Consider the following 15087-nt stretch of genomic DNA (forward strand, 5'->3'; position numbering starts at 1 on the left):
CCAATAAAAAATGGATGAAAGATGTAAGTACTCACCTCACAAAAAGATCTGTGAATGGCTAATAAATGTATTAAAAATGTTTACTATTGTGCTCACTTCAGTAGCACATATACTAAAATCGGTATGATTATAGAGATTAGCATGGCCCCTGCACAAGGATGACACACAAATTTATGAAGTGTTCCACATTTTATTTTTTAAAAATATTCACTATCACTAATAATCTGAAAAATTTAAGTGGATAAGCAGTGAAATCGTGCTGTATAGCACAGGGAACTACATCTAATCACTTATGATGGAACATGATAGAGGATAATGTGAGAAAAAGAATGTATATTTACGTGTGACTGGGTCACTTTGCTGTACAGTAGAAATTGACAGAACACTGTAAACCAACTATAATGGAAAAAAATAAAAATCATTAACAAAATAAAAATTTAAGTTAAATCTACAATGTGATACCAAAACAAAACAGTGTCCCTATTATTAGAATGATTAAAACAAACAACAAACAAAAAATAGACTATACAAATTGGTGAGGATAAGAAGTGAGTGAGGCTCTTTTAAACTATGGGTAGGAATATAAAATAGTTCATTTACTTTTGAAAAGTTTGGCAGTTACTTCAATAGTTAAATACACACCTGTCAGTTCACTTCAAGATATTTATCCAAGAAGTACATATAAGAACTCAAATCCAAATTGTCAAAACTGTTTTTATTTGTAATACCCAAAACCAGAAACGATTTAAATGTTCATCAACACATGGTATGGGGAAGTTCTTGGGCCAGTTATTGAACCTGCACCACAGCAGTGACAATGTCAAATCCTTAACCTGCTAAGTCATTAGGGAACTCCAAAATCATTGCTTTTTGAAGAAACCACACACTCCTCTAAGGAGTATACACTGTATGATCCCATTTGTATCACCTTCCAGGAAATGCCAACTAATCCACAGCAAAAGAAAGATCAGGGAGTTCCCGTTGGGGCTCAGCAGCAACAAACCTGACTAGTATTCATGAGGACACTGGTACGATCCCTGGCCTTGCTCAGTGGGTTAAGGATCTGGCCTTGCCATGAGTTGTGATGTATGTCGCAGACGCAGCTTGGATCTGGCATTGCTGTGGCTGTGACATAGGCCAGCAGCTACAGCTTCAATTTGACCCCTAGCCTGGGAACATCCATATGCCACAGGTGTGGCCCTAAAGTCAAAAAAAAAGAAAGAAAGCTCAGTAGTTGCCTAAGGACTGGAATAGAGGGAGGAGATAAGGCAGGAGTGGTGGATTAAAAAAAGGCATAAGGAAATTTGGGGGGAATATTATATTGTTTATTATCTTGATTGTGGTGATGATTTCACAGGCATATACATATGTCAAAACTTATTAGATTTTTCCCTTTAAATATATGCAGTTTACTGATGCCAAATTTATTTCGGAACTCTGGAAAATTATAGCTATATCTATAACATTAGAAAATACTGGCAGAGCCAAGAGAAGAAAAAAATCTATATATGCAACTCTTGATCATAAGATTGGGTTTCTACAAAGTATTCTTAGTCCAAAGATGACTTTCATTTTAATTTTCTGAATCCCTCAATGGTTAACATGTGGAAATAGTATGAAACATATAATACTAGAATACAAATACTAGAATGTAATGTCTTTAGGAACTTGTTCTCTGTTGTCATGGAGATCTAGCTTTGAATCCTATATTTGCCATTTAAGAAGATATTAAACAAGTCACTTAACCACTCTAAAGTTCAGTTTTCACATCTGCAAAATGAAAGATATTAACAGTACCTACTCTTAAAGGATTGTTATGAAGGGTAAATTTTAAAATAAAGGGTATTTGGAATTCCTGTCATGGTTCAGTGGTAACGAACCTGACTAGTATCCATGAGAATGAGGGTTTGATTCCTGGTCTCACTCAGTGGGTTAAGGATCCGGTGTTGCCATAAGCTGTGGGGTAGGTTGCAGACATGGCTTGGATCCCACATTGCTGTTGCTATGGCATACACTGGCAGCTGCAGCTCTGAATCAGCCCCTAGCCTGGAAACTTCCATATGCCACAGGTACAGCCCTAAAAAGCAAAAATAAATAAATAAATTAATTAATTAATTAAATTAAGGATATTTGGAGTTCCATGATGGCTTAGTGGGTTAAGGATCTGGCATTGTCACTCCTGTGGTTTGGGTCACTCCTGTGGCATGGGTTCATCCCTGACCTTGGAACCTTCACATGCTGCAGGGCAGGCAAAAATAATTAATTAATTAATTAGAATGTTATATGCTAGCTAAATTACAATTTAATGAATTGCAATCATATAATAAATGCTAAATAAATGCTAATTAAAAAATACAAATATTACCCATGTGGTTGATATTTTCATTCTGTGTGTTTATGGCATATTTCCTATATGGCAAATGAGATACACTGTTTAGTTTTCATGGCTCTTTAATAGGCAGCAGTCTGTGTTTTTTGAGGGGAACTATTTATTTATTTATTTATTTATTTTTTATTTTCCCACTGTACAGCAAGGGGGTCAGGTTATCCTTACATGTATACATTACAATTACATTTTTCCCCCCACCCTTTCTTCTGTTGCAACATGAGTATCTAGACATAGTTCTCAATGCTATTCAGCAGGATCTCCTTGTAAATCTATTCTAGGTTGTGTCTGATAAGCCCAAGCTCCCGATCCCTCCCACTCCCTCCCTCTCCCATCAGGCAACCACAAGTCTCTTCTCCAAGTCCATGATTTTCTTTTCTGAGGAGATGTTCATTTGTGCTGGATATTAGATTCCAGTTATAAGTGATATCATATGGTATTTGTCTTTGTCTTTCTGGCTCATTTCACTCAGGATGAGATTCTCTAGTTCCATCCATGTTGCTGCAAATGGCATGTCATCCTTTTTTGTGGCTGAGTAGTATTCCATTGTGTATATATACCACTCTTCCGAATCCAATCATCTGTCGATGGACATTTGGATCGTTTCCATGTCCTGGCTATTGTGAATAGTGCTGCAATGAACATGCGGGTGCATGTGTCTCTTTTAAGTAGAGCTTTGTCTGGATAGATGCCCAAGAGTGGGATTGCAGGGTCATATGGAAGTTCTATGTATAGATTTCTAAGGTATCTCCAAACTGTTCTCCATAGTGGCTGTACCAGTTTACATTCCCACCAGCAGTGCAGGAGGGTTCCCTTTTCTCCACAGCCCCTCCAGCACTTGTTATTTGTGGATTTATTAATGATGGCCATTCTGACTGGTGTGAGGTGGTGAGGGGAACTATTTAGAACTCACCTTTTCTTCTTCCCCTGCATAACATGTTGAAAAGGAAGGGCTTTGTCTGTTGGTAAACTTTTCCTATTAAAGCTCTTGTAAAACCCCATTTTGAAATGTTCAAAAGTGGCTTTCACAATTTTTTGAAATACTGATTGCTTCTGATTGATAGAAACTAGTCTTTTAGTATAAGGATCAGGTATAAGTGTTTTTTTAGTAGTGATATAAAGAAAATTATAAAAATCACTATAACCTTACAGCATTTTTATAATTTTGATCTATTTCTTAAAATCTGTAATAAATATATGGAGGCTGAGATTCCTAATTTTGTTGGGCAAGCATTAACTATAGCTTATAGCCTCAGGCATTAACTTTGATTTTTACTTGCTTTTCAATGCTTAAGTTTTGACATTGTGAAAAACAGTATTCACTTCAGTGAGCCAAGTTTTCATACTTTGTTTTAATTCTCACCTTTTCCTTGCAATTTTATTTTGAATTCCATTACCTTGAGGTCATGTAATGTATTATACAATATATTTCACTTAAGTGACTCAAAATTCAGCATATATTCCTTTTATAGGTCATGAAGGTAAAATAAAAAGAAGTGCTGACTGAATGAGACTTCTAAATCTTCATGCTACCAAAGATTAAGTTTAATGGACAAAGTTGGCTGTCTTCCTCTAATCAGTTTGAGATCAATCAAGCAAAAGCTGTATTTGATTTCAGTTTAATTCCAATTAGCCTTATAATCACATTTCGAAGTCATAGTGCATATGTGAGCAGGGTAGTTCAACAATATTTTCTATAATTCATTTTTAAATATTAAAATTTTTTTCTGCAGGAAAAAGTCCATTTTATACTAGTGTTTTCAAGCTCTTATTTGCTATGATTTAAATTTCAGTCAAGGAATAGGAAGAGAAGAGGTAAAAGTACGTTTTATAGATTTCTACACATTTATATAGTACAATAAGTATATATTGTTTCTTTAATATGGTCATTCCCTAGACTCACTCTAGGACCTCTGGAAATCTCTCATTCAAGTCTTTACCTTTGGCAGATGGATCCTTACTCTTATTTCCTAGAGCTGTGGCAAATTCTAGGAAGTAGTGGAGAAATGGATTGTATGTGCTAGGAACCCTCCATTCCTGCATTTGGCATGTACCTAATCACTCTACCAATCCTGCAGAGATTTCACAGATTTAAACAGAAGCCAAGTTGTTTCTCTGATATATGGAGGTGAAGAAAGCAGCCACTGAATAGATAGGAAAATCCATCTTTTCCTAAACAAAGAGAGGTCAGGAGCCAGAAGAGTCATTGAAAGTCATTACTAAGACATTTGATCTGGACTTACTGTGACCTCTGTTGTTCATCCAAATGTCTAGTGACACAAATTTATTAAGTAGTTATAATGGTAAACACATCTGTCTCAGTAGGTTCTACATTTAGTAAAGCAGTTTCACATTCCCCATTTCCTTTGGTGCTCCACAATAAAACCTGTGAGCATACATATACAAAGAAGAGGTAACCTAGCCAAGCAATTAAGCAAGAAAATAAAATAATGGGCATCTAAATTGGAAAAGAAGAAATAAAACTATCTCTATTTGAAGATGACACCATCTTACGTATAGAAAACCCTAAGGAATCCACTAAAAAACTGTTAGAACCAATAAACAAATTAAGCAAGTTTATAAAATACAAGATCAATATATAAAACGTAATTGTAGGAGTTCCCATTGTGGCTCAGTGATAACGAACCTGACTAATACCCATGAGGATGCGGGTTTGATCACTGGCCTCACTTGGTAAGTTAAGGATCTGGCGTTGCCATGAGCTGTGGCATAGGTCATGGATGTGACTTTCATCCAGCGTTGCTATGTCTGTGGTATAGGCCAGCATCTACAGCTCCAATTTGACCCCTAGCCTGGGAACTTCCGTCTTCCATATGCTGTGGGTGTGGCCCTAAAAAAAAAAAAAACCCCACACACACATAACAATTGTATTTCTATATACTTGAAATGAAAAATCTAAAAAAGAAGTTAAGAAAACAATTCTATTTATAACAGCATCAAAAAATACAAAATACTTAGGTCTAAATTTAATGAAGTGCAAAATTAATACTCTGAAAACTACAGAATATTGCTGAAGGAAAATTAAGTGGAATTATATTCCTTTTTATTGATTAGTATACTTAGTATTGTTAAGGTTGCAGTACTCCCAAAATCAAAACACAGCTTCAACACAATCCCCCCCAAAATCCTTTCTGGCTTTTTTTCACAAAAATTGACAAACTAATTCCAAAAAAGGGATCTGGAATAGCCAAGCCAATACTGGAAAAGAACAAAGTTGGAGGACTTTCACTTCCCAAATTCAAAATTTGACATAAAACTCAGTAATAAAGAGAATGCAATATTGACACACATGTAGACATATAGATCAATGGCATAGAATTGAGAATCCAGAAATAAACATTTGCATTTATGGGCAACTGATATTTGACAAGAGCACCACAAAAATTCAATGGGGAAATAATAGTCTTTTCAACAATTGGCACTGGGACAACTGAATATTCACAGGCAAAAGGAGGAAGCTAAACCCCTTCCACAAAAATCAACTCAAAATGAATCACTAATCTAAATGTAGGAGCTAATTTGTTTTTAATTCTTAGAAGAATTTATTTATAAGTGTCAAAAGAATAATTAGGTAAATTGACCTTCATCAAAGTTAAAAAACTTTTGTGATGCAAAGGATAACAAAGTGAAAAGGCCATTCACAGACTGAGAATTCTTATTTATAAATCATATATCTGATAGGAGACATATCTAAAATATAAAAAGAACACATAACTCAATATTAAAAAAAAACCTAAATTTTTAAATGGACCAGAGATCTAAACAAACAGTTCTCCAAAGATATAAAAATGGCCAATAAGTACATGAAAAGATGTTCAACGTCAGTAGTCCTTAGTGAAAGGCAAATCGAAACCATAATGAGATACACCATAATATCCACTAGAATGGCTACTTAAAAAAAAAAAAAGGAAAACATCAAGTGTTGCAAAGGATGTGGAGAAATGCAAACCTTCATATATTGCTTGTGAGAATGTAAAATGGTGAAGCTGCTGTTAAAAGCAGTTTGGAGGTTTCTCAAAAGCTTAAACCCAGAATTACCATGCTGCCCAGCAATTCCAATCTTATATTTATACCCCAAAGAACTGAAAACAGGTATTCACACAAAAATGTTTTACAGAGATATCCTTAGCAGCACTATTCACAACAGCCAAAAACTGGAAACAACCCAAATGTCCATCAACTAATGAATAGACTTTTAAAATGTGGTATATACATACAATGGAATATTCCTCAGCCATAAAAAATTACAAAGTTCTGATACATGATGCAACATGGTCAACTTTGAAAATGTCATGCTAAGTTAAAGAAGCCAGACACAAAAGGCCTCATACGGTGTGGCTGAGTTTGTATGAAATGTCAAGAATTGGCATATCTGTAGGTGTAGAAACTAGATTAGTGCCTGCCTAGGTCTAGAGGTTGGGAGGGGTGGGGAGTGACTGCTTAATGGATACAGGGTTTCTTTTGAAAATTATGAAGATATTCTAAAATTGATTTTGGTGATGGTTGTAGTACTCTGAATGTACTAAAAAACATTGTATTGGACACTTTAAGTGGGTTAATTCTGTTTTATGAGAATTATAACTCAAGGAAGGAAAAAAGGAAGAGAATGAAGAAGTTAACATAAGGTTTACCCTTGGTTGGTGTCTGAGACCTGACTTGTTCCTTACACTAATAAAAGTAATTCCCTAAATAACTATAATTCACTGCACTTAGACTGTTTGTGCAAATGATAAGATTTCCTTTTGGGAGTCTGAAATTTTAGTATGTGCTAGGCTGGGGCAACCTAAGTGAGCAGCACCCAGTAAAAATCCGGGCACAGGGTTTGTTTCCTTGTGCATAAACATCACACGTGTACTGATGAATTTTCATTGCTGGGGGAAGCACTCTCTATGTGACCATTGAGGGGGAGGAAAGAAGAAGGAAGCATATACTTGGCTTCCTCCAGACTCATCTTCCTTTATTCCTTGTGATCTGGCTTTGTGACCTTACCACATCACTTTAATGAGTTTTAGCTGCAAGGAAAACTATATGCTGAGTCCCATGAGTCCTTGTAGTGAATCCGGGAATACAGGAGTGGTCTTGGGGACCCCTGACACACCACCAATGATGGTAGAATTCATTTGAATGACCCTGATTCATTGTAATATGACTACAGTGTTTTTTGGAGAAAAGAGAGTGAAGAATGGTAAAACCTTGGTCTCTGGGTGGTTATGGTATGAAACAGCAGCTGACTGCTGTCTTTGGTGAGAGGCGAAAGTTACCTATGGAATTCAAAATAGATCCAAGCCCAGGAAAATTGTCTTCATGGATCCCCCACGCTTTTGACTTTGCTAGCTAAAGTGAGGGGGAAAGCCAGCCCAGGTGGTGCCTTTGGTTTTTGTTTTCTTCCAGGTGGGAAGAGAAAGGACACAAACATTTCCCAAAGTGGACCTTAGAAGGGGAAAAAGTAGTTTGTTATTGTTCTCTTCTCCAGGTAGCAAGGAACATTATTCAAAAAATCCCAAAGTTGAGCTTTGAGTAGACCAAAAATATTAAAGATCTTCATTGCTCTTTCCTCCAAGTAAAATGAGAAAAGGTTAAATGAGTTCACAGAGCTGGAGCAAAGCTTTAGATAAACCAGAGGAGAACAAGATGAAACCATGTCAGCCTTGCTGCCTTCACTGCTGCAGCAGCCACTTCACCCCTCTCTTAATCCTTTAATTGCTAATTTACTGCTAGGTGTTTGAGTAGACTTGTAATGAGATCAAGGGGGAGGGGAATTTTAACAAGTAGCTTTGTATTTTGTGGCCATAGCATCTGAGTGCATGGCAAAAATGAATGTACAATGTTATATGCTTGTAATTTCAAACATTTTAGAGGGAAAGCTGTTCATCTGCTTACACAATTTAGTGAGATACAACTTTCTTGCTGGCACATGCCCTAAATTTTAAACCCATTTAGTTTGAAAACTAAATAATTCTCTACAAGTGATAGTTTTTTCCTTTTTTTTTTTTTTTTTTTTTTTTTTGCTTATCAAAGCCTCTGTAAAAATGAAAAAAGATAAAGAGGCAATTGTCTCATGGAGAAGTATTTTTTTGGTTTATTAATAAGCTTGTATAAAAATTAGATGTCTGACCCCTAGAAGCTGGTGATTTTCCTGCCTGAAGTGCATGTTTCAGAAGGGGTCAGTTTGGACTCTTAAGACTGACACAATAAAATGGGCTTAGGGAAGCCTTGCTTTGGCTCTTAGATTTGGAACAGAGTCTGGCCCTACTGTATCTAGGTTTTGGGATACTCAAAGAAACGCCACTAGCTTTTTGAATCCTAGATTCTCATATCTTAATTTCTTGGATCTGACTGTAAACTGAAACCTTTTTATTGCCTGCTTTTGGCTGTTTTCATCTCAGTAAGATCTGTGCTGACATAAAAGAAGGAATGTGCTCAATGAATAGAACCTAGGCCCTTGGACCTTTACAGATTTAAGACACCCCTCTATGAGCCCATTGGTGACAACAATACAAATACCTGCTGGACTGTCTGAGTCACTCACAAAGGCCCATGGGAACAAGTTTTCTGATGGGGCCATCTGAAGTAAAGCTGTTCATAGGCACTATACTTCTGAGACAGAACAACTGCATTTGTACTGTGTTTGAATGATGCCTCAGGCCAAGTAAAAAAGGTTAATATAGAAATTTAAGAAGGAAGCCACCAGATTTCAAAGATAGACCTTTATGATTAATGAGATTTGTTTTAACTCCTTAAATCTAGGACACTAGAGGGGGTAACTGAGGCAAGGCCAGTGTACTTATGTGACCAGCCTCTAATTAAAACCTTGGGTGCTGAGTCTGTAATAAGTTCCCCTGGTAAACAACTCTCCACATGGTGTCTTGGAAACCATCCAAACAATAAGCAAATAAAATCATTCTCCCCATTTTTACAGATGACGAAATGTAAGTTCAGCTCTACTTCCATGGTCAACAGATCAAAGGTCTAGAGTTGATGTGTGAACTAATGTCTGACTCTATAAATCCTGTGTACTTCTCATTATACCGCTAACACTTTATTGATCCTAGAGGTGTCATGTGCTCCATATCAACTTATATGTATATCTTTTCATTGTCCAGTTACCATTATTTTCATGCTAAAACTTCCTTTTTCGGAGTTTCTGTCATGGTGCAGTGGTTAACGAATCCGAATAGGAACCATGAGGTTGCGGGTTCGATCCCTGGCCTTTCTCAGTGGGCTAAGGATCTAGTGTTGCTGTGAGCTGTGGTGTAGGTCCCAGACGTGGCTCGGATCCCATGTTGCTGTGGCTCTGGTGTAGGCCGGCAGCAACAGCTCCTATTAGACCCCTAGCCTGGGAACCTCCATATGCCGCAGGAGAGGCCCTAGAAGAGGCAAAAAGACAAAAATAAATAAATAAATAAAACTTCCTTTTTCCATCTTTCTCTCTCTAGAGATAAGACCACCAGTTAGCAAGACCTTCAGGGGTAGGCTTATTAGTAGTAAGAAAGAAGGAAAGTAATAATCCTTGAATACCATATGTCAACAATTACATTACTACTCACAATAAATTTCTCTGTGGTAGATACTGTGATTTCTGTCTTATAATTTGAGAAAGTAAAAATAAGCAAAGATAATTAAACTGCCCAGAGTCAAACAGCTCATAAATAGTGAAACTATAACCTATATCTAAGTCTGTGATACCCATAACTGTACTTTTAACCTGTGCTTTGTCAGTACTTCAAATCAGTAGCAATTAAAACAACTTAGTGCAAACAAAAATGGGAGGGAGTTCCCTTCATGGCTTAGTGGTTAACGAATCCGACTAAGAACCATGAGGTTGCAGGTTCGATCCCTGGCCTTGCTCAGTGGGTTGAGGATCCGGTGTTGCCATGAGCTGTGGTGTAGGTCACAGACGTGGCTCGGATCTGGCATTGCTGTGGCTGTGGCATTGGCCAGCAGCTGCAGCTCTGATTTGACCTCTAGCCTGGGAACTTCCATAAGCCATGGATGCAGCCCTAAAAGGCAAAAAAAAAAAAAAAAAAAAAACCCAAAAAACTGGAACGCTAATTTTGGACTACCACATAAGGGATGTTATCATCTCAATAGCTATCAGTCTTGGCCAAGAAGCAGTGATAGGGCCAGACTCACCAACTGTTGGAAAAAAAATCTATTGCTATAAGTGCCATGAAGGGTGACTTGTCAAACTGATGATTTTGCTTTTTTTTTTTTTTTTTTTTAAGGCCACACCTGGGGCATATGGAAGTTCCCAGACCAAGGATTGAATCCAAGCCACAGCTGCGGTAACATTGGATCCTTTATCCCACTGTGCTAGGCCATGTCATGGTACAGCAGAAACAAATCTGACTAGGAACCATGAGGTTGCGGATTCAATCCCTGGCCTTGCTCAGTGGGTTAAGGATCTGGCATTGCTATGAGCTGTGGTGTAGGTTGCAGACATGGCTCGGATCCCGAGTTGCTGTGGCTCTGGCAAAGGCCGGCAGCTGTAGCTCAAATTAGAGCCCTAGCCTGGGAACCTCCAATTGCTGCAAGTGCAGCCCTAAAAGGAAAAAAAAAAGACAACAACAAAAAAATCTACAAATAACAAATATTGGAAAAGATATGGAGAAAAAGGAACTCTTGTACATTGTTGGTGGGAATGTAAATTGATGCAGCCGCTATGGAAAACAGTATGGAGCTTTCTCAAAAAACTAAAAATAATACTACCATATGATTCAGCAATTCCATTCCTGGTTATATAGCCAGAGAAAATGAAAATACTAATTTGAAAAGATACATGCATTCTAGTGTCCATGGCAGCATTATTTTACAATAGCCAAGGTATGGAGGCAACCCAAGTTCCTATCAACAAACAGATAAAGATGTGAGATATAGCTGTATCTGTATCTCTGTCTTATCTATCTATCCGCACACACAATGGAATACTACTCAGCCATAAAAAATGAAATTCTGCTGTTTACATGATGTGGATGGACCTAGAGAATATTATGCTTAGTGAAATAAGCTAGACAGAGAAAGACAAATACTGTATGATTTCACTTATACGTGGAATCTAAAAAATAAAACACGCAAATACATATATATGCATATATATTCATATAGCAAAACAGAAACAGACTGACAGATATAGAAAACAAACTAATGGCTGCCAAAGGGAAAAGGAAAGGGGATGGGGCAAACAGGGGTATAGGATTAAGAGATGCAATTATGTATAAAACAGATAAGGAACCAAGCTACATTGTATAACACAGACAATTCTAGATGCTATGTTGTAATAGCTTTTAATGGAGTATAATTTGTAAAAATAGTAAATCACTATGCTATGAAAGTAATACTGTAAGTCAATTCTACTTCAAAAAAAAAAAAAAAAGGTTCTACATGACAAAATAGCTTGGGCTAGTATTTTTTCCAAAAAGATGTCATGACTGTATTGAGAGACAAAGTCATCCCAGTCACCTTGCACACCTTCAGCCAGGCACCCAGAAAGGTTACCCAGCACTGGAATTTTTGCCAACATTGATTTCCCACTTCTCTGGCTGCAGCACCCTGAAAAGTTTATCAGCGGAACCATGTGGCCCCAGCTGAGGCCACTGCTGCAGTTAGTGAGTTCTGCTCTAACTTTTCTGCCACCACTTCACTTGGTTCCAGGAAATGCCATGGTAGGGGTTCATAAAAATTGGTTGAACCCCTGTGGGCAGCCATGGAGCACCAGGCACTGACATCCAGTGTGGACCTTGCGCACATGTGCCATGGTGGTAGCTTCCTAGGTGTGGATTTATTCTGGTTAGTTGGTTTACTCAATGCATTTGCTGTCATTCAGCTATTTTTATGGTTTTAATTTTTCATATTAAGTTTAGAATCAACTCTCTATTCCCAAGGTGGGAAAAATAATTAATAATGGTGATAATTTCATCTGTTTCAGATTTCTTTTGTTTCAGAATCTAATATCTCTGATTTTTTTCGTCATTGAATTTAGTTCTGTTGGATAATGACTTCAGTACAAGGTTTTTTTTGGAATGGCAATGGGCATTCTGGCCTTGGACTTAGGTGGGAATGACTTTAATGTATCTAATTTTTTTTAAAAACGTTTTATTGAAGTATAGCTGATTTATAAGGTTATGTAGTGTGTTTAAATTAAGGACAAAGCTTGCCTTTTCAACTGTGACCATATCAATTATAGTAAGGAAGCAGCCATCTATTCCTATTTTATTGAATTGTTTTAAATTCATGAATATCATTAAGTGCTTTCTTACCTTTTTATGAAAATGATCATCTAATCTTTTATCTCTTTAAACTTACTGCTAAGATGAATTACATTAAAAGATTTTTCTCATTTACTTTGTTCTTTCTAACTTTTTGAACTACATTTTCATGTTTCTTTATTGTTATATAATAAAGCTTCCAATTTTCTCCAATTTCTATCTTATCTGCATTGCATAGATTCTTAAATATAACTTATATTTACATAGTTTTCTTGAATGTCTTTAACTTTTGTCTGTGCTTCTACTTTGACCTAAGTATTGTGTGAGAGGGAGGTGTGTGTATCAAAAATTTACAGGTGGAAGAAGTCTCTTCTGTTTTCTGACTTTGCTTTTAATTTATAATTTTGTGGTATCTTAATAGGATGTATGTATCATCTGTATTATCCTTTAAGAATCAATTTATCATGTCTCTATATAAAAAATATACATTCAGTTTTTCTAGAGTATCTGTGAGCAATTGAAAAGAAGATATACTTCATATTATTGAACTGCTTGGTACATAGCCATTAAATTTACCTCATGATGTATTAAAGCCTTCCAGTATTAGAATATTTTTGTTATACTTATAGCCCCCTCTTTCTAAATCTTACAGTAAATATATATTTACTGATTATTTTTGAGATCTCTAGGATGCCTTACACTCCTATTTTTCCTTGCAATTCCTGTTTTGGCTCCTTATGGCTCAAATTGTTTCATCTGCTTTTTGCAAACTTTACAAATTTTTTGGATTTTACAGTTTCCTTCTGTCTCCTGGATTCACTGAAAATGTAGTTTACAGCTTTTTCCCCCATTATCATTTTTGCTTTGTCTCATTTCAAGGAAATGGGGAAGGAGGGAGAGATTTCTAAATAAGATACCATATTTTTCTATAAGAATCCTGTATCTGAACATTACTGTTTAACTGATAAGAAAACTAAGGCTCAGAGATTAATAATTTGCCTGACATAGCTAGTATGTGCCTCTGTGGATTAGGATCTTGGCTAATGTCTAGTCTGTTGATTTATTTTCACCTTATAGCTTCCCACACAGACTCCTACCTCCTACTACTGCCAAGTTTTATGGTAGGCCTGGAATACACCTCCTTTTTTGATACAAGATTTTGAGCACTCTACATGTCTTTTTTTTGGATATGGGGAAGGCTCTGCAAGTACTTTATACTTGATATTTGCCCCTGAGGCATCAACCTCATTTGACTTGAGCTAAATCAATCTTCAGTTACTTTGTGAAATGTACTTTACATGTTTAAGAACTTCCTTCTTTGCATGTGTTTTTCCTAATGAAGTACACTACTCAGCTCCCCTAAAGTACCTGATTAGCAAGCTAGTTTTCTCTCTAGATAGTGCTGAAATGGTAGCCAGGAGACAAAAATAGCAGGACCTAGTTTGTCAATACAGCTGGGGATTATGGAAAGCAAATAAACAAAACTGTAAGAAGCCAAAGGTGAGGTCCTCTCTGTAAATTTGTCGCTCAGCCAGGAAATGAACTGAACTGTGTGTTTAAATATTAGAATATGGTAGTGTCAGTAACAAAGGAAGTTAAAATCTTTAAATCAGAAGTATCGGAGTTCCCGTCGTGGCGCAGTGGTTAATGAATCCAACTAGGAACCATGAGGTTGCGGGTGTGATCCCTGGCCTTGCTCAGTGGGTTAAGGATCCAGCGTTGCCATGAGCTGTGGTGTAGGTTGCAGATGCGGCTCGGATCCCACTTTGCTGCGGCTCTGGCGTAGGCCAGCAGCTACAGTTCTGATTAGACCCCTAGCCTGGGAACCTCCATATACAGCAGGAAGCAGCCCTCAAAAAGGCAAAAAGACAAAAAAAAAAAAAAAAAAAAAAAAAAAAAAAAAAAAAAAGCGAGAGAGAGAAGTATCATGGGAACTCTCCCTTAATTTCAATTAGTGTGTCATGGTTTCATAATATAAATTTTAAATGATAAATTTTTGCCAGGCAATAATCTCTTCTGGGGGGATATAACTGCTCATATGATTTAGTTCTTTTGTTGAGTTGTGAATTTATTAAGGAAAGTACATGTGTCTAATCAGATGTAAAATCTGAAAGAGTAAAAATATCAGGATAAGGAGACAAAACCTCTTATAATTCAAGATTATCAATCATTTCATTATATTTCATTAAGGAAGTGTCACAAACATGTCACCAGTAATTCATCCTTGACCTGGATGCCCATGCATTTGTGTCCCAAGGTCCAATTCTGCTTTTAAGTCAAGAATTCAGTCAGCCACTTTGGTAGCTCCAACGTGCTAACATGTTATCAACATTTCTCTTCCAATCCCAAGAACCCATACTAACTAATAATCCATTCATTTTCTGATAATATTAAAATGTGTTAAGTAGGAAACAATAGAAGAAATACCTAAAAAGAAATTTGCAGTTGGGATTTCTTAACTCTCAGAGACACAAA

The 15087-nt window shown here is 36.7% G+C and overlaps 1 long non-coding RNA gene and 1 other non-coding gene across 4 annotated transcripts in view; one reads left to right on the top strand and one right to left on the bottom strand.

Annotated features, from left to right (window-relative positions):
* LOC146394753 (uncharacterized) overlaps positions 1-15087 on the bottom strand; it is a 617916-nt gene that overhangs the window by 23411 nt on the left and 579418 nt on the right. The gene's annotated exons all lie outside the window — the stretch shown is intronic.
* Positions 89-193, top strand: LOC146394754 (U6 spliceosomal RNA). Its single transcript, XR_014835968.1, has one exon. It is a non-coding gene; the product is annotated as a U6 spliceosomal RNA (small nuclear RNA).

Source organism: Sus scrofa, chromosome X (genome assembly GCF_054392235.1).
Source record: "Sus scrofa isolate SSC_HxYL_T2T_F1_AM1 chromosome X, Sscrofa_HxYL_maternal_Yorkshire_Landrace_v2.0, whole genome shotgun sequence".
Taxonomy (NCBI): domain Eukaryota; kingdom Metazoa; phylum Chordata; class Mammalia; order Artiodactyla; family Suidae; genus Sus; species Sus scrofa.